The sequence below is a fragment of the Pipistrellus hanaki genome, assembly GCF_964339955.1.
Source record: "Pipistrellus hanaki genome assembly, chromosome: 3".
Taxonomy (NCBI): Eukaryota; Metazoa; Chordata; class Mammalia; order Chiroptera; family Vespertilionidae; genus Pipistrellus; species Pipistrellus hanaki.
Genome location: NC_140505.1, coordinates 18,330,682 through 18,349,729, shown reverse-complemented (window position 1 = coordinate 18,349,729; position 19,048 = coordinate 18,330,682). Strand labels below are relative to the sequence as shown.

The following is a 19,048-nucleotide window of genomic DNA, read 5'->3' as shown; positions in this document are numbered from 1 at the left end:
TCAGCACAGTGATAGCAGCTATTTTTAGTTAGAATGGTACAGTCAAAGGCTCTTGTTCTGGCTGTATTCCTAATGAGTTTAAGAGAGGAGGAAACAAACAGCTGAAGATTTTTCTTTTCTTTTTTTCTTCTCTTTGCAAAGTCTTTTAAAACCCCAGTCTCCAGCTGTCCAAGTCCAATTTGTCTAAAACTGGGAGGAGGAGAGAAAACAATCACAACCCCTAATTAGGAAACCTGAAAGGTGTATCTTCAGAAATCCAAGTGCAGCGACATGGAATAGATGTAATGCAGATTCCTTGTGCACTGAGGGCACGGTGCAATTCACAGTTGCTCTTCCAAGTAAACAAACCCAAACTGGTACTGGCAAGTTTTATATTCAGCTCCTAGCATTATTCTACTACATGGGCCACTCGCAGCCACACAATGTAAACAAGAAACTACCTTGCAGTGAAGATCAATAGGACCGGGACTTTTTAAATGTTGAGAAGGAATCCAGTGTTAGCAGCACGTGCAATAAAGTTCTCTCTCTCTCTCTCTCTCTCTCTCTCTCTCTCTCTCTCTCTCTCTCTCTCTCTCTCTCTCTCTCTCTCTCCTCCATACCTGCCTTCCTCCTTCAAACTTTTCTGGGGCTCTCAATGGTACCAGAGATTGGTTCTTTGTCTAGATTACTAATCTTGTGAGTGGAACAGACATCCTACTAGCTGTGCATGATAAACAGGGACCTGCCAGAGCAGCTCCCAGTACCTGATAACAGGCAGTCTACTCAGTAGATAAGGTTCATCAGAACAATGGCAAAATACCAGGTCTTATTCGAGAATTTCCTTTCTAAAAGGCTCCCGGTGCTTTATTTGCATGCACTGATTCATTAAAACAAACGAAATACCTTCCATTTCTTAAAAAATACATCATTTTTGTCACATTACAGAGGATAAAACCATGGCAGAGATAGGTTAAATATTCTGCCTGTCGATATAAAGAACACTGTGGTATTTAGGATTGGAAGTCAGATCTTTCTGGTTTGTGGTTCACATTTTCTGTCATTGCATGCAAAAAGCAAAGGACCAAGGCAGTGTAAAACAGTGAGCAACTTTAGCCAAAGGGGACACATCGGAAGTTTCTGCCTGATCATTTGTTTTTACTTAACACAATAGTGCTTATATTTTTAGCTAACATCTGATCAGAAGAGCCAGTACCAGCAATCCAAGCAGAACACTTTATCCCCATTATTGTCAGTGTAGACCATTAAAAAATATTCCTAAATGGTGCCCATTGGACAGTTCAAAAAATAGAGACAAGGGGCAGGTGCTCATGGAACCTAATATCCAATAAAACTGCATTCCAGATATATCTGAAACATTTATATTGAAATAGATGTAAAGTAGAACACTAGACACTTACCAGAGGCAGTTTATACACCAATAAAGTAACTGGGAGATAAAAACCACCAGGAAGGACAAGGTGGTAAACTACAGTAGGTAAAAACTTCTTACCATGAAAGACGTTCTGCTCATTGTGAAAGACCAATCTTTCCCCTGTTTTTAGTATTCTCCCAGTGTCACAGAGATAGGATAGGACCTAAAGTGACATATGATTTATTCTTTCATTTTGTATAGAATCATTCTGAGCAGAGAAGAATCATTTCCTATGTCCAGTCACGAACACCTATGGAGCTCTTTTTAATACAATATGCCAAGAACCATTCTAGGTGTTGTGGGTATAAATGGGTAATGAAAGCAAACACAATTCTTGCCCTCCTGGAGATTGCATTCAAGTGGAGAAAGGGAGAAAATAAATAAATGTATGCAGTGTAATCTCTATACTATTTATACCATGAGATTTTAAAACAGCAAAGTTGGCTAATGGAATCAAGACTTGACAGAGGCTATGTTGACAGGCAAGTTGGCTGGGGTGGACTTCTCTAACTAGGTGACATTCGACCCCATATCTAAATGAGAACTATTTCATTCACTCCGTCATTCAATTCATGAAATACTTGGTCACAGTCCACTTTTTGCTCGGCAGTGTCCTGGTCATTCAGTTAACATTAAAAAGCGCCATTTGAAAAGCCTGGGCTCCAGTAGAATTATTTAGGAGCATGGGAGGAAAGAGAGAATGCTGCTTCCCTGACATTAGAAATGGTATTTTTAGTTTTAATAGGACTCATCCAATTTATGTTTGCAGCTTTCTCATTTCTTCACAAAATATCAATAAAATCCAATTCACATTTTTTAAAAAAAATCACAAATGCACCTGGTTTAAACAGCTTAACTGGTGAATCTCAGCATGACCTGTCATCCATGCTGAGATAGGACACATCTGACTCCAAGGTAAAAACAAACTCTTGGAGCCCAGAAGCACCTGCAGAAATTTTCCAGTCACAGGGGGAAACGCGCTCTCCTCACCAAGAAGCCTCCTGAAACTAACCTGACAACCAGCTTTCAGTGCTCTCTCTCTCAAATCGAAGGGCATTTTCCACCTGGATCACAGGAATAATACAAACTCATAAAATACTGGTCCTGCAGACTTAGCAATCAATAAGGGCTTCTTTCTAGGAAGGGGGGTAGGGGGGGGCTGCACTCAAGATAACCTCCTCTCAATTCACTGAAGTTAAGATAAAGTCCAGTCACATTCCTCACTGTGGCATACAAAGAAAATAAAAAACACAGTTCCCATAGAAACACAGAATCCATCTTGAGGAAAATCTAAAAATGACAGTCATTTGGAGTTTTGTCCTAAGAATCAGAAGATAGAAATTCTATTTACGCTTCTGCACCAATTTGTTGTGCAAGCCTGGGCAGGTTACATAATCTATTGGAGGCTCAGTTTTCTCATCATTGCAGTAATGACATGAGGCTTTCAAATGTCTCCACAGAGTCCAGAGCAACCTGAGCAGCTCTGCTTTTATCTGTGTTGACTGTATTTCTGCATAAGATTTCACTTGAAAACATGTGCCCTGATGTAAAAATCAATTTCATAATCACTGGAAGAGATGTTCTCTGAAGCCTCTTTCTACTTCATAAAACCAAGATTCCTAATGGCTCTCAGATCTGTGGTGTGGCCGGGCAGGAATGGGAAAAACTTTCTGAAAAAAACAACTCTTATTCTTCCTTACAAAGCCACTCGCTACCTTCCCCTTTTCAAAGGTAGAAGAAACCACTATGGTACCACCAACGTGTTGTTTTGGCAACTGAGCTTGATTGCAGTGAGCTTCCTAAGGCTTTTGCTCTTTTTAAAATTGTGTAGCTTAACCCTAAAGGTTTCCCTTGCTTGAAGTGCATAAGGAGAAAAGGCAAAATCAATAGCATCTTTGCTAAGCTGATACTTTATCTAATAAGTATATGTTAAATGCTTACTATATATCAGGTACTACTTGCTCTTGGAAGTTAGATTTTCTCAAAATAGGGCACAATCCCCAATAAAATCTGAATCCAAGACCCAAACCAATGGGGAGTTGTTCATGTTCATGGATTAGAATACTCATTCTTGAAATTCTCCCCAATTTTATTTAGCGACTCAACTCATTTTTTGTAGATATTGAATGTTGAATCTCCAATTTTATGGAAAGCTAAAGGCACTAAATAGTCAATATTTCTGAAGAAGAATAAAGTTGGAGGATGAAGATGACTTAATTTCAAGACTTTCTATAAAATGATAGTAATCAAGAGAATGTGGAAGGATGGAGCTATAGAACAGTGGAGCACAAAAGAGAACCAAGAAATAGAATCACACTAATACAGTCGACTGATTTATGACTAAATACAATGGCAAATTATTGAAGAAAATATAGTTTTTTAACAAATGGTGCTTTAACAATTGGATAATCTATATAAGTAAACAAATAAACCTAAACACATAAATCAAACTCTACAAAACTAATTCAAGATGGATTACAGACCTACATGTAAAATATAAAACTATAACATTTCTAGAAGAAAATAAATGTGAAATGCAGTGATGCTGGATTTAGCTCTGACATCAAAAGCATGATCTTGATAAACCAGACTTTGTAAAAATAAAAACTTTTGTTCAGCTAAACACAGTGCTATGAGAAAAAAGAGAAGCCACAGACTAGGTGAAACTGTTTTTTAAAAAAAGAAAATCACATTCAGAAAATACATATAAAACTCTCAAATTCAAAAGTAAAAGCAAAAACTCAAATTTTTAAAAAAATGTGCAAAAGATTTGAGCAGCCATATCACCAAAGATATAGCTAAGTCAAATAAGCAGATTAAAATATTCTCAACATCGTGAGTTATTAGAAGAACATAAACATAACAAGATATCCATTGCTATTCTTTAGGATGCTAAAGTTAAAATAAACACCAAAAGATGACAACAGCAAGGATATAGTGGAGCTGACAATCTCATCCATTGCTGGTGAGAATGTCAAATGCAAAATAATACGGCCAGCTTAAAAGGTAGTTTGGAAGTTTTGTTAATTATGTACCTAAGATCTATCATTCTAGCACCTTGACAATCAAACTGTTTATGCTAAAAAACCATATATAATATATATATATATATATATATATATATATATATATATATATATGAATTCATACACACATATATACATACACTACATATTCCATATTACAGGGTGGGATAAACATAGGTTTACATGTGTAAGAATGCAAAACACAGTTTATTCTTATATTATTATTAATTATTGTATTGCTTTCTATTCAAACAACTGTAAACCTACTTTTTCCCCCCCTATATATGTGTGTGTGTGTATAAAATTCTAGATGTGTAAATTTGTGGTACAATGAAAATTACTGAAATACATTCAAGACTAGGACACTAGGAAACTATAATTGTAAATGCCACAGACTAGCTGTAGAACACGTTTTTTTGTTTTGTTTTGTTTTGTTTTGTTTTGTTTTTTAATCTTCAATTTCCTAAGTCTAGAGGGTTATTTCAAGTTCTAAAGTGATATCTAGGGGAATCCTCTCAAAGAAACATAGCACTTCCTGCATATTTTCCCCACCTGGACTTTCTCATACCTTACCCAGTAGCAAATTCTCCCTGGGAAATATTTTATGAAGCCAAGACTAATACTGTCTTTAACTCTTAAAACTTTTTTTAGACTAAAAGATATTTTTAGGACCAGCCCAATATGACTGAAATAAAGCACATTCTTGTAAATTTAAGGTTACTACATTTTATTATGGTAAAGGCATCCTTGAAAAACAGTATTAGTAATAATTCTCAGTAGGCAATGTAAAAATATCTAAGGTCTGCTAAGTATTGTCATCTTTAAAAACAAAAATCCTCACTGAGGATATGTTTATTGATTTTAGAGACAGAGGGAGAGAGGGAAGGAGGGAGGGGGAGGGAGGAGAGAGAGAGAGAGAGAGAGAGAGAGAGAGAGAGAGAGAGAGAGAGAGAGAGAGAGAGAGAGAGAGAGAGAGAGAGAGAGAAACATCGATGGGTTGCCTCCCCTATGTATCATGACTAGGAATGGAACCCACAACTTATTTTTGTGATGCTCCAACTAACTGAGCCACCTGGCCAGGCCTATTGTCATCTTTTGATATGACATTCAATTGATATAATTAGAGAAGACTCAGTTGTTGTTGTTTTTTTTAAGAAATAAAAGATAAATTATAATCAGAAGATTAATTTGTATTTTCTTGTCTATCCTATCTGAGACATTATTTCACCAAAAAGTCTGAAATATTATAAAAGGGAAGAAGAGGTGAAATCTCAGCAAACCCAATGGATAATTTGTATCCCACAATTAATTTGACTAATATTATATTCATAAACATACAATGCTCAGAAATATATAACTTTACATTTCCCTCTCTTTCAGTCCATTCAGATCTGCAAACTTAGAATATGGCTAACACTTGAAGTTACATACACCAGGATTCTAAATTCAGCAGATAATATTCATGTAGGTATTATTTTTACATATTCCAGTTTAGCACAACAAAACAAAATATATCATCACATGTAATAATATTTTCTTACAGGAAAGAAGTGCTAAAAGCTGGTCAGAGTTGTAAATAGAAATGAAGTTGAAAATTAGAAAATAAATCAACTCAGATAATGTGATTTCATAAGTTATAAAAAAAAAAGTTGTGAATAGAATGTCAACTCCTAGAAACAGTTTAACATTAAGGAGGCCTTCATTACCAAATAAACAGGCACCTTAATGGAATTTGCAGAATTTTTTTTTAACATCTAGCATCGGTTAAGCATTTCCAATTACCATCAAATATATATTTCCGTAACCAGGCCAGCTTTCTATGCAATTTAAAGCCAGTCAGTCAAATCTAACACAACGTGAACCACAGGTTCAGCTTGAATCTACACCTGTGAGATTTTGTCTTCAGGACGTCTAGAATTTCAGAACAATGCAACATATTAATTAGGGTATAAAGTTCATTTTCATTGGGAAGTAATATATTCTTATCATGTATGACATGATTTCTATCATAAAAACTACCCCTCACTCCCAACCTGGTCTTCTAATTGCTCCTCCTTTTCCCATCATCTGGGTGAAAGCAGCTATTGTTACTTGAGTTAAAATTGCTGCTGGTGTTGAAAATGAGATTCCTTGTAGGAAGTCTTTCAAATCCTGGTTTCAACAGCTTTCTGCTTAAATATTGCTTTTTTTAAAAAAAGTTTTGTTTGAATAAGTGTTTTATTTGTAAATATTTACAAAAATATTATAGAATATAAAATCCTACTTTTGCAGATAAGAATATTGAAATACCAGGAGCTTAATATATGAAGTTATTTCAGCAGCTGCTAGTACAGTCTGTCTTTGAATGACATCATTTTGTTCAACACTGTTCCCTTATAACTTTGATGTGATGCCATAGGAATGCTTGTTTTTTTTTTTTGTTTTTTTTTTTATCAAGAAGCCTACAGTAAATCTGGTTTCATTACAAATGTTGTTTTGCTTAAAGTTGCAGAACCTGTTGATGACAGTAAGTGAGGACTTACTGTATACACCAATGTTTATCAAACTGGAATATACTTAAAAATCCTCGATTTGAGAAATCTTGTTAAAATAGAAATTTTAATTCTGGGTATGGGGCCTAAAAATATGCATTTCTAAGACTCTTCCAGGTGATGTCAACTCTGCTGGTGTCAGGGCATATTTAGAGGAGCAAAAGTAGAGACAACCATTGAACCTGTCTTCTTCCAAGTCCAAGCACAGAAGAAATCCACATCTTTTGTAACTGTATCTATTTCTTCTCTTCATCCTCAAACCTGCTGCTGGTTGTTGGGATAGTAGTGGGTATCTCACATATGGGACTCAATTTTGAACAGCTCTCTTGGCCTCTTCCCAAACCATGTAGAAGCCCATTCCTCTACAAATATCTACCCTGCTGGGCAAACCCTCTCCCTCATACTCTTGTGTTCGTTTTCTAATAGACCGGCCAAAAGTTATCATCTATCAGAATTATTGTATTTCTTTTAATATCAGAGAGGCTAAAGGGACTTCATGTCCTCTAGCAGGCTCTCTTGGGCCCACAGGGAAATGAGGTTGGAGAAGGGAACACCATCTGCAGGACCACAGGCTAGCAGAACAAGTGTAAAGAGCACATGTCAACACCCACGCACTAATCTTTACACAAGCCAGCTGGAGAGCTGGCCTGAGATTAGATCTGGTGGGAGGAAGGGAGAGAAAAGCAGAGGAGGAAATGGAGGGAAGATGGCCAGGGGAGCACAGAGCAGGGACAGGGGCACTCTGCCCATCCAGCTGTGACCGTCTGGATTTAGCTTGGCCTAGTCAATCAGAGGGTAGTTGAAGAAGATGGTGGTGATGATGATCCTTTCTGAAATAATCCTCCATATCAGCAACATAGTTTTCTTATTGTAGGTGAATTCAAGACACTGGTGTATTTACATGTTTCTGTACTTCAAGTACCTCTCAAGACTCTCCATGTCCCAGTGCCTAGTTCACTGTCATCCACACAGTAGGTGCAATATGTGAGGAGGACAGAGGACACAGTACACTACATAGAGTTTTCCTCCTCCAGCTGTCTTTCCAGAGCAAACAGCAATATCAAGGCGTGAACACACAGCATCTTCCCTGAGGAGGTGCCCTGAATGCAGCTTTTATAAATGTGACACCGTGACAGGGGACCGCTGACCAACAAGCTTTAGTAAAAAGTGAAAGCATTACAAATGGCTTACGCTTTCACTTCTGTGATTTACACCGTGTAATGTGATGGCTAGGCCTGATTAATAAATACAGGTGATGGAAAGCAGAAACAGGAAAAAGGAGCTAATGCTAACTCATGTATTCCCTGACTCCCAGGACCTGATAAAGCCTGCCTCGTAATGACCTAGCAGTGTGTGACTATAGCACTAGAAGGAAAGAATGGGTCTAGGAAGCAAAATGAATGTTCACAAGGAGTGATTTCCAATATAGTACTGGAAGTGAACACTAGACCAATGGAATCTAAGGGGCTACAAATATGGAGAAACCTTAAATTGAACTTGATAGAGACTAGAATAATTTAAGGGGTATTAAACTTTTCAATCTCTATTGTTTTGAGCTAATACAGAAGAAGAGGTAAGGACATTATAGGTAGTCTGAAGAGTAAGAATTAGTGATAAAGAATTTATAATTAGGGTCCTAATAGAGAATCCTATCCTCCACCATCTGAAGTTCAAGAGGAGAAGCCATGGCCAGACAGCTAACGTGCTCATCAAGTTAGCGGATGGCCCAAGGAATCCAGTCTCCTAGAGTCTCCTGAGACTATACAGTTTGCATCAATTGCAGATTCCTAGGATGCATCTGATAAAGAACCAGTTTCCTGTGGACCACTGATGATATCATCAGCAGACCAGACTCCTTGCAGGTTAGAGTGTAATATTCAGAAAACTGGAGCCTTTCAATGACCTACCTGGAGCAAGAGTAACAGAGCAGAAAAGCAATCATGCACAGACTGATCAGAGAGTGCATGGGTAAGCAAGTGAGCAAAAGCTTTCCCGGTTTCATCCATTATTTACGAGGCAAAATTAAGATCAGTATTCCTCGCCTTTCACTACGAGTCCAGCAGTGGAAAGTAAGCATAAAGGATCGCAGCATTTGCGCAGATAATGCTCACTTTGCTGGTTACTGATGAAGGCTTCTAAAAGGATCTTTGCTGTATATCTTCATCCGAGGCAGTATTTTAGAAGGTTCGTAACATTAGACATATTTTCTTTTGTTCTAGACTATAAACTCAGGTGATGATTTTAGCCCACAGAGATTTAGCAAGTCACCTCTGTGTCCTAGTCCAATTTCTGCCTCACCGCCTATCAGGTTAGGTAAAGACAGCTATGAGGTCGAAACAAGCAATGTCTCTTCCCCTCTTGCAGTTTTTCTTAAGAAAACCCTTGATGGTAACAAGGTTTAAACAGGAGATACACAAGCAGAATGAGGTGTCTTTCTACTGCAGAACCACCTTAATTGTCTACTATTTCTCCCTCAATGCATTTTCCTCATTTTTTAGCAGTACCTATGGTATGGTTAAGTGGACTATTCATTTTAAATTATGAATATTTCACCTTCTTTTGTAAGAAGGGCACAGCTTGTCTGGGCTGGCATTCCTAAAATTATATAATCCTAGTGGTTCAATTCTGGCAATTCTAAGAAATATTATGGATGTAGGTTGGATTAATACATTCATATCAAGATGTTAGTGAGACTGACTGCTTTCTGGGGACTCTTCTATGCTAATAAGCAAGCAATATCTATCAGCTGTATATCCTTTATGGCCCACACTCTGTATGCACGCATGGCTCAGGAAGACAAATAACTCTGAAGGAAGGGCAACAGTGGAAATTGCCATTTTTCTAATCCCACTTCTCCTACCTTTCCTTAACAGTTGAACTGATCAGGGAGGGGTTGTGAATGTCTGTAATTGTAGTCAGTTTAGAGAGTGGGTGGAAGTGATCATGGTGGTAGAATATTTATAAAACTTTGTCAAAAATTTTCACTTTCCATAAGTTGGTCTAGAAAGTGTCCATCGAGAAATCAAATAATACCTGTATTAATTTTTAAAATACACACAACAACAAAAATAACCCTCCACACCATGTTGTTCTAAAGGTCCAAAGCAAAACACAGTTAGAAAAGATGGATGTCATCTTTTGTTTTATGAGCCCAAAATGAACTCTGTATCTGTGGGTAGGCCTATAAGTAAGGAAGATAAAAGGCCAGCAAAGGAGAAAGAATCCTAGCTAACAAAATTATATCTTAGTTGCTGTCAGAATAATCCAGGATAAAGAACACCATGATTGTTAAGCACAATAGTAAAATATAGATCATCTGAATTCAGATACTGGCTCAAATATTTCACGAGGATATGCACACGAATACACACTCAAAGTGGATATCTTAAAGATACATTATAAATGCATTTGAATTTTTGAATTAATTTTCCCAGTTGCTTAGCATGTGTTTTTTGTTTGTTTGCTTTTGACTCCAGAAACAGAACCTCAACTAAAGTGGCTTTCAGGTTAGGTAAAGATAGCAAGAAGGTTGGAACAAGCAATGCCTCCTCAACAAGGACATGTACTAACAGGCAAGAGTCGCAGCGGGCCAAGTGCTTCCAAGATAGCCGCTGCCCTGGTTGTCATTAAAGACCCATCGGTTTCCTTCTTGCCACGTGGCCATTCTCAAGCTTGGTTTTTTGTGGTTGAAAGAGGGCTGCCATTGCTCAAAGCATCACATCCTTATTAACTTTACCCAAAAGCAGTTTCTCCCCACACTGCTGTTCTTATCATCAGGGAACTATTTCCAGGAGTTCCCAAGCTGACTGTGCTCAGACCCTGCTGTCAAATGTCCTCGAAGGTACTATTGTGCCACATGCCCACCCCCTGGCTGCTGGGGCTTCAGAAGAAGTGACTATTGTATCTTTGAGCCATACAGACAAGAATAGCAGTGCTGGCAAAGAGGAACCCTAGAGCGTAGGCAACCAACTGTGTCCACAGCCAGCTTTCACAATCAAAATGTAACGTGTTGTATTGAATTAAGATCAGTGAAAAACCTATCTGGCATCATTAAAGCAGTCCTAAATTCCAACTCTCACTTTTCTTCTTACCTCTTAAAGAGACAGAGATGTTAAGTATACAGACTTCTGACATACGTATGCCTGCAAATTTGTGATGCCTGATGTAGAAATTGGCGTATAAACAAATTCACAGAGAGAATGGAAAATTGATATGCAAACCCTTCACTTTGGGTTGAGTCTGAAACAAAGTAAAAGCTCTGACTCGCTGAGAAGATGGTCTCAGAACAGCAGGATGACAGCAGCTGAGATGAATTTTAAATTCTCCCCTAAACCTGCAGACCTCTTTGACTTGTTTTGGGCCTTTGAAGAAGAAAAAAAGGCAGTGCTGTCTGCATCACCAGCCAAACGGTGGGGAAATGCCAGAGGGTCTTCCTAGCATTCTCAGTATATTGCTTTGTTCATAGAAACCAATTTTGTGCTTGACCACTTCCAGGAAATGAGAGCAAATTCATACCTTCAAGGATAAGATAAATTAATTGATATAAAGAGAATTTTTTTTATTGAATAGTACCATTATTTTTTAAGTACTGAAATGAAATTTGGAGCATGTCCATGTAATCTAAAATGCACACAAATCACCAGCAAACCGGTATGCCTGAGAACTTTTGCAGAGGTGTAACATTCCAACACATCATCAAATTAATTCTTTATACATTCTGTAGGTCAGCCACTGAAAGAAAAATCCAAGAATTTAATGAAGAGCTCCCAGAAACATCTTCAGTGATGGGGTGTGGGGGGGTGGTGGAATAAAGCAAGTTGAATGGAGACTGACCAACAAATGCCTGTTAGGAAGCACTGCTATCATCTACTGATGAATTTAAGGACTAATGAAATATCACCTGGCAGAGCTGGATGCTGTCTACACTGCCCATGATCTTGCAAAACTTCACAGCATAGTGAGGGTAAAAAATGTTAAACAAATAGCCACGTAAATCTATAATAATAAAAGTATAATATGTTAATTAGACTGGATGACCTTCTGGACAAAGAAGCTGGGGCTGCTAGGGAAGCCCGGGTCCCAAATGCCTGTGCCAGCAGCTGGGGGAAGGAAGGCCTGCTCTAGCATGAATTTTGTGCATTGGGCCTCTAGTTAGTATATAATTAATGATTATGACATAGTGGTCTGAAGTAAAATGGCAAGTTGTTACAGAGACACCGTGATCCCATTTAGAAGGAGGGGTCAAGAAGCAGCTCTGCAAGGGACAGGCCCATGAGCATGTTGATGCCATTTACAAAGTCACACCTGCTGACCTGGGATTATTATAAACAACCCCCTCTTTTAGGCTCTAGACAATTAGTAGGTGTTAGCCCAACAACAACCAAGAAATACTAGTGCTCCTGGTATATGAATAAGCTTGTTCAGCGCCTGAGGATGGGGAGAGCTTGGTGAGTTTAAGAAATGGAAGACCAGTAAAGCTGTGAAATAACAGAGCGAGTGGTCCTAGATGGGGTTGGAGGGTCCGGATGAGCTGATGGCATACCGTATTTTTCGGACCATAAGACGCACCGGACCATAAGACGCACCAGTTTTTAGAGAAGGGAAATGAAGAAAAAAAGATTCTGAAACAAATAGTGTCCTAAAATATTTTATGTGCATTAAAACCCAACATCACAGTCATAAACACATGTAATCAACCCTGTAAAGTAAACAGCAGCATTTAGAACCATTTTAGAGCCGGGCAAGCACACAGAGACCACACAGAGCTGGGCAAGTAAAAAAACTTTTTTTTTACAGTATATGTGTAGGCTATATTTGGACCATAAGACGCAGGGACTTTTTCCCCTCACTTCTGGGGGGAAAAAAGTGCATCTTATGGTCCGAAAAATACGGTATTTGGGATTTTGGAGTTCATCTTAAGCAACATGTGAAGTCTTAGAAGAATTTAAAGGATAATGTTATCCAGTTTTGAGTTTTAAGAAACAGTCTCAAGCTGCTTTGTGGCATATGGATTAGCAGAGGGCAAATGTTGAATGGAGAAGCTGGTTTGGAGAAGCAACCTCCAAGCAAATGTTGATGGGAGGCTATGGTAGCTTTCCCATCTAGAGCTGCAAGTGCTTGAACCAGGATGTCACAGGGGAGAGAAAGATACTGCATGGACTACAGATATATTTCAGCTGAAGAGGATATATAACTTGGCAGGGGGCTGTGTGTTGGTGTGAGGGAGCAGGGAAGAAAAGCACCTACTAAGCGTTTAGCAAGATGTTAGGTATAACAGAGTTTTCAAGTAGTTCCTGCAGTTATCTAACAAATCAACATCTCTAGTAAGCAAGTTGAGAAGATTGTAAATTATTTTACAAATTGTGAAAAACAAGGCTAACATGGCAGGCCAGATTTCTAGCCTTTAAAATGTCTATTTACAGTGTTGGCCCATCACTAGCCTCTATAAACTGGAATTTCAAGACAGTTTCTGCTATTCCCAGAACTGATAAAAATGACACCCTGTGATGAAACTGTTTATATAACAACACAGTTTATGTGGAACACCTGCTCTCCTATGAGGGTCAGGAATTTTGGTTCATGCCACATAGAGAGTGTCTACTCTATCAGCCCCCAATAAACATCCTGGGCACCGAGTCTCTAATCAACTTCCATGATTGACAGCACCTCATGTGTTGTCATGAATAGTTTCTGGAGATTAAGTGGCTCCTATGTGACCATATTGGACCAGAGCCAGGTGACAATTGTACCTAGTTTCCCTTGGATGACACACTTTCTCCCTGTAATATATTGTAGCCATGAGTACAAACGGGATGCCTCCAAATGAACTATCAAACCTGAGGATGGTCTTGATACGATGACCAATGCCAACGTGTAGATTTCAGACTGAAATAGAATAAACTAGGACAGGATATCAGAGAAGAGAGAGTGGACAATGCAGGGCAAACACTTTAGGGATATTACTTCAGGGGCTACTGAGTCATATATCAATATCATGACATATGATATTGATATATGACTCAGTAGCCCCTGAGTCATATACCAATATATATGACTCAGGGGCTACTGAGTCATATATATTGATATATATATATGACAAATATCCAGTTCTAAGTGATCTCTCAACTCATGGTTGCATGGCCCCAGCTCTCGGGCTTTTATCTTCCTGTCCCCAGGGAGATAAAGTCACCAAACCAAGAAAGGAAATGATTGGCAACAATATTTTCTTGACATTCACGTTAAACTTCCCAGTGTCCCAGTGTCTGGCTCTCCACTTTGCTGAAGAATCAAGTTTACATTCTGTAGCTGCGAGCCACACAGAAAGCTCTAGGGAGTGTGATAGAAGGGAGAGAGGAGGACATGCTGATGTCTGAGGAAAATAATGTGAGAGGCTGAGGAAGTACCTGAGGATTGTCTCCTTAATAAGAGATGCTTTCTATAGTGTTTTCACTATAGAATGAGCCATTGTCTCTATCTGGATGGAAGGAAACTACCATCACACATAGAAATAGACACTTTGAGCAGTTTGGGGGATAGTATGTTGATTATTCATGACCTCTCCAAGAATTTGAAATGATTTACTCTCTAGTATTAAATCTAAAAATAAGTATTTCAGAGAAAATCTTTTAATGCAAAGTAACAATTCTGGCAGCATAGGCAAGAAAAGTCACATATACTTAAGGATGATTATATTAAGACATGGGCTCCACCTCATAGTCTCTTCTACTAGCTTTCTCTCTTTTTTTTCTTTTTCTTTTAAATGATACTGAAAGGCTGCTCAAATGAGTGTTGTCTCTTATGCTATCACATTTGCAAATACTTTATATGGTTAAAGTCCTCTATTTTTGATAGCCACATCATTAGGGAAAAACAATATTTATCTCTTCTTCATTTCACAACTAAATAGATTTAGTAACTGTCTAAATATTCAAGGTACAATGCTAGAGATTAGCAGTGGGAAAAAAATAAAAATAGTTCCTGGTATTTTGGTTTTTTGTTTTAGATTTTAACATTGGACCACCATTGTTTTGAAGAAAAAAGAAAAAGAAAAAAAAGGTCTCCCTTCTGACCTGAGATTTCCAAAGCCCTCATTACATATTATCCATGTATTTTCTGATTAGTTCCATGAAGAAGGAAGGATAGCCTGATGATTATTTTTTATAAACATAAGTACTGAAAGCACATTAAAGGGAAAACAAATTAATATCAGCCAAAGAAAGCTGAAGTAGGCTGAGGTATTCCCATTCTTCCCTTCATCTATTCATCCCACACACATATCAGGTGACAAAGACCAGGTTGTCTGCTAGATTCTGGAGATACAAAAGGGTATGACATTCAATTTACATTACCCTTGATGTAAAGATTGTCCCTTGTGCCTTTCTCACTACTAATGTGACAATTATAATGACAAGATTTCTTGCATTACATGGAATAATAGCTCTTCATATTTACATAGAAACTCTCCCCCTACTTCCTTAATACTCATTCTACCTTGATGACACAGAAGCTGGGATAGTTTGATGCATTATTTGTAATAATATTTTGTAGTTTGTATTTTTGTGTGTGGTTTAAACAGATCAATTGAGCTATGTTATATAGCATAAATTCAGCAGTCACCTTAATTTGTATTTCTTTAGACAGTAAAAATAAATGGTTATCATAAATTCCAAATTATCAACATGTATATAAAGTAGGGAGTAAAAGCCCCAATACTACCCGAATCCTATTGTTATTAATTTTTAAATATATCCTTCCACATTCTTCTAGGCATAAATATAATGCATAGTTTTAGAATACTATTTAAAATAAAATGTGCATTCACAAAGTGCACATCATGAAAGTACAAACTTTGTATTTTCATACCTTGAAACTAGTTCCCTGACAAATCAACATTATAAATGTACCACAAATTGGATTCTACTGCTCTGCAACTTTCCGCATCAGCATATATTCACTAGCTGCATCGCTTTCATACATTATTTAACTGTACTCTATTCCATGGGCATTTAGGTAATTTCCCATTTTTCATCATGTAAAGAATATATAGGAAATGTTTTTATGCATTTAATTTTCCTCGGCTTGGGAAGAAGTACTTCTGTTACACAAACCTTGTTGTTTCCATGACAGAGTGGTCAAGTGGTTTGCTAAAAATAGGTGTCATTTAGATTCCTGGGACTGAAGAGAAAAGAGAGGGGGTGGGGGGGAGAGAGAGAGAAACAGGAAATATAAGGTAGAGGAAGAATGGGAGGAAGAAAGGGAAGAAAAGGGACAAAACATATTTTTTATACCAGGTATATATTTTTTTTATTTTTTTATTTCAACCACACCAGTTTAAAACTACATCATCTTGATTTAAGTCTATAGGGAGTTATCCAATATAACTATAAGCTACTCCAGAAAAATGCCTTCTTGACACTTTCAAAGCAAGTTCTTTCTCCTTTCTTTAAAACACACATCACCTAGGCCTTCTGGCTCTCTGAGTAGCACCATGAGGGTTGGCAAGAACAAGCACCTTACAAAGGGTGACAGAAAGAGATCTGATTGGTCTATTTTCTAAGTAAGATTGGTGATGTGAAAGCACCAGCTATGTTCAATATAAGAACTATTGGAAAAACACTGGTTGCAAGAACTCAAGGAAACAAAATCACATCTGAAGGTCTCCAGGGTCGTGTTTTGAAATGAGCCTAGCTGATCTGCAGAATGATGAAGTTGCATTTAGAAAATTCAAGCTAATTACTCAGGATGTTTAAGGCAAAAATTGCCTAATTTCCATGGCAAGGATATAACCAGTGATAAAATATGCTCAATGGTTAAAAAAAACATGGCAGACCATGATTGAAGCCATGTTGATGTCAAAGACTACTGATGGTTATTTGCTTCATCTAGTCTGTGTTTTTTGCTTAAAAATGCAAGACGCAGATTCAGAAGACCTCTTCTGCTCAGCCTCATCAGGTCTGCCAAATCCATTAGAAGATGATGGAAATAATGATCCAAGAGGTGGAGACAAACGGCTTGAAAGAAGAGGTCAATAAATTGATTTCAGATTGCAATGGAAAAGACATAGAAAAGGCTTGCCAATCTATTTATCCACCCTAAGATGTCTTTGTTAGAAAAGTCAAGATACTGAAGAAGCCCAAGTTTGAATTGGGAGAACTCATATAGCTTTAAGGTGAAGGTCACAGTTCAGAAAAAGCCACTGGGGATGAGACAGTTGCTAAAGTTGACCGAGCTGAATGATATAAGCTCCAGTCCAGAATATGTTCAAAATCCAGGCATTGAATGATGGCAAATAAAAAAAAATCATCTATTTTTAAAAAACAATCAAAAAATACTATACTTCACATAGGAGCTGCAATATTGTCTTAAGGTGATTTAAGGTTTTAGTGAGAACACTTTCCTGGCAGAAAGGCTGCATGATAATAAAAAACAGAGGAGAGAATGGTCCCTGTCAGAGCTGCTTTTTGTTTTCAGTAAATAAGGTAGGACCCTGGAATCTGTGCATGTCACTGGTGCTTTTCAAATATGCAAAACTATACTGTTGTGTACCATTTGCAAGTGCCTGAAAGGTGTATTCCTAATTTATGTAAAGCATTACTGAGAATGATCTATATGACAGTGTGATATAAAAAGCAAAATGCAAGTCATTTCTCATCAAAGATAATTTGAAATAGTATTGTGTCAAGGGAGTCATTACATTACAGAAAATAACAAGTAGAAATAGGTATTCAGACATTTAGTTATATTTGCATAATCATAGGAAGTAGGTATCCCATGTCCTCTTGGGGCTAACTAGCATACAAATAACAGAGTAATTTCCTTTAAAGAAACACAGAAATATTTTTTAAAGAAAACAAAGTATGAGAGTTATCAAATAGATACCTCTGACATCCATCCTTATTCCAAGAAGTAGAAGCCATATGATTCCTTTCTTTTATTAACATAAATGGGAACTGATTAATAAAATCATAGAATGATCTGCACCATGAGGTCATTTTGGTAGCCAAAGGCTGCAAGAAGATCAGGTTTTGTTGTGTGTTGTTTTGTTTTGTTTTTTTCCACTTTCTGTGGATTCTATTTTCCAGGTGGTAGTCAAATAGTGACACTACCTCTCCCCAGAACCTGTCTGTATCTTATTTTACAGTGGAAAGGGACTGGAAAGGGGACTTTGTGGATGTGTTCTGCAATGAGAGAAATGAATTATCAGAGTGGACCCAATTGAGATTCTTAAAAGTAGGAAATGGAGATGAAGCTTTGAGAAAAGGGTCAGAGGATACAACTTTGTTGACTTAAAGATAAAAGAAATGGGCCATTAGATAAGAGGTGTGGGTAACCTTTAAAAGGTGGAAAGGAAGCCCAGCCAGCACGGCTCAGTGGTTGACGCCAACCTATGAACCAGGATGTCATGGTTAGATTCCTGATCAGGGCATATCCCTGGTTGCAGGCTCCATCCCTAGTGTGAGGCATGCAGGAGGCAGCCCAATCAATGATTCTCTCTCATCACTGATTTCTATATATCTCTCCTTCTCTTTTCCCCTGTAAAATCAATATATATATTTTTTAAAAAAACACAAAAAACACCAAAACCCCTTTCTCTTAAAAAATAAAAGCAGGAAAGGAAAAGCGTTTTCTTTAGAGAGCCTCCAGATAGGACTGTGGCCTTATTAACACCTTGTATTGAGTCTAGAGAGACCAATCCTGGAATTCTTACCTAAAGAATTGTGAAATAAGAAATCTGCATTGTTTTAAGCCATTAAGATTATGGAAACTTGTTATGGCAGAAATAGGAAAATAATGTATATATAATTTCTTCATCAAGTTTGGAGAATTAAAATCATCACATTCTCCAGTTCCTGTTATAAAGAGTAAAAAAAATACAAATATTTGTATTTTACACTGAAAGATAAGACTATACACTAGGTAAAATAGATGACTCACTAACAAGACTAACATTTTGCTCACTAACTGGCCCTGTTGACCAGTTTTCATGCCCAAAACTGCCTAATCCTAACTAGTTCTTCACTTTCCAAGACCCAACTCAAAATTACCAACACAGGCTTTGATCTTGTAAATATCCTCCCTCA

The 19,048-nt window shown here is 37.6% G+C and overlaps 1 protein-coding gene and 1 pseudogene across 10 annotated transcripts in view; one reads left to right on the top strand and one right to left on the bottom strand.

Annotated features, from left to right (window-relative positions):
* The window catches only part of UNC5D (unc-5 netrin receptor D), a 495,999-nt gene that overhangs the window by 336,006 nt on the left and 140,945 nt on the right, over positions 1–19,048 (bottom strand). The gene's annotated exons all lie outside the window — the stretch shown is intronic.
* On the top strand, positions 16,554–17,204 carry LOC311618539 (small ribosomal subunit protein eS1-like; annotated as a pseudogene). Its single transcript has one exon. The product of its transcript is annotated as a small ribosomal subunit protein eS1-like (transcript).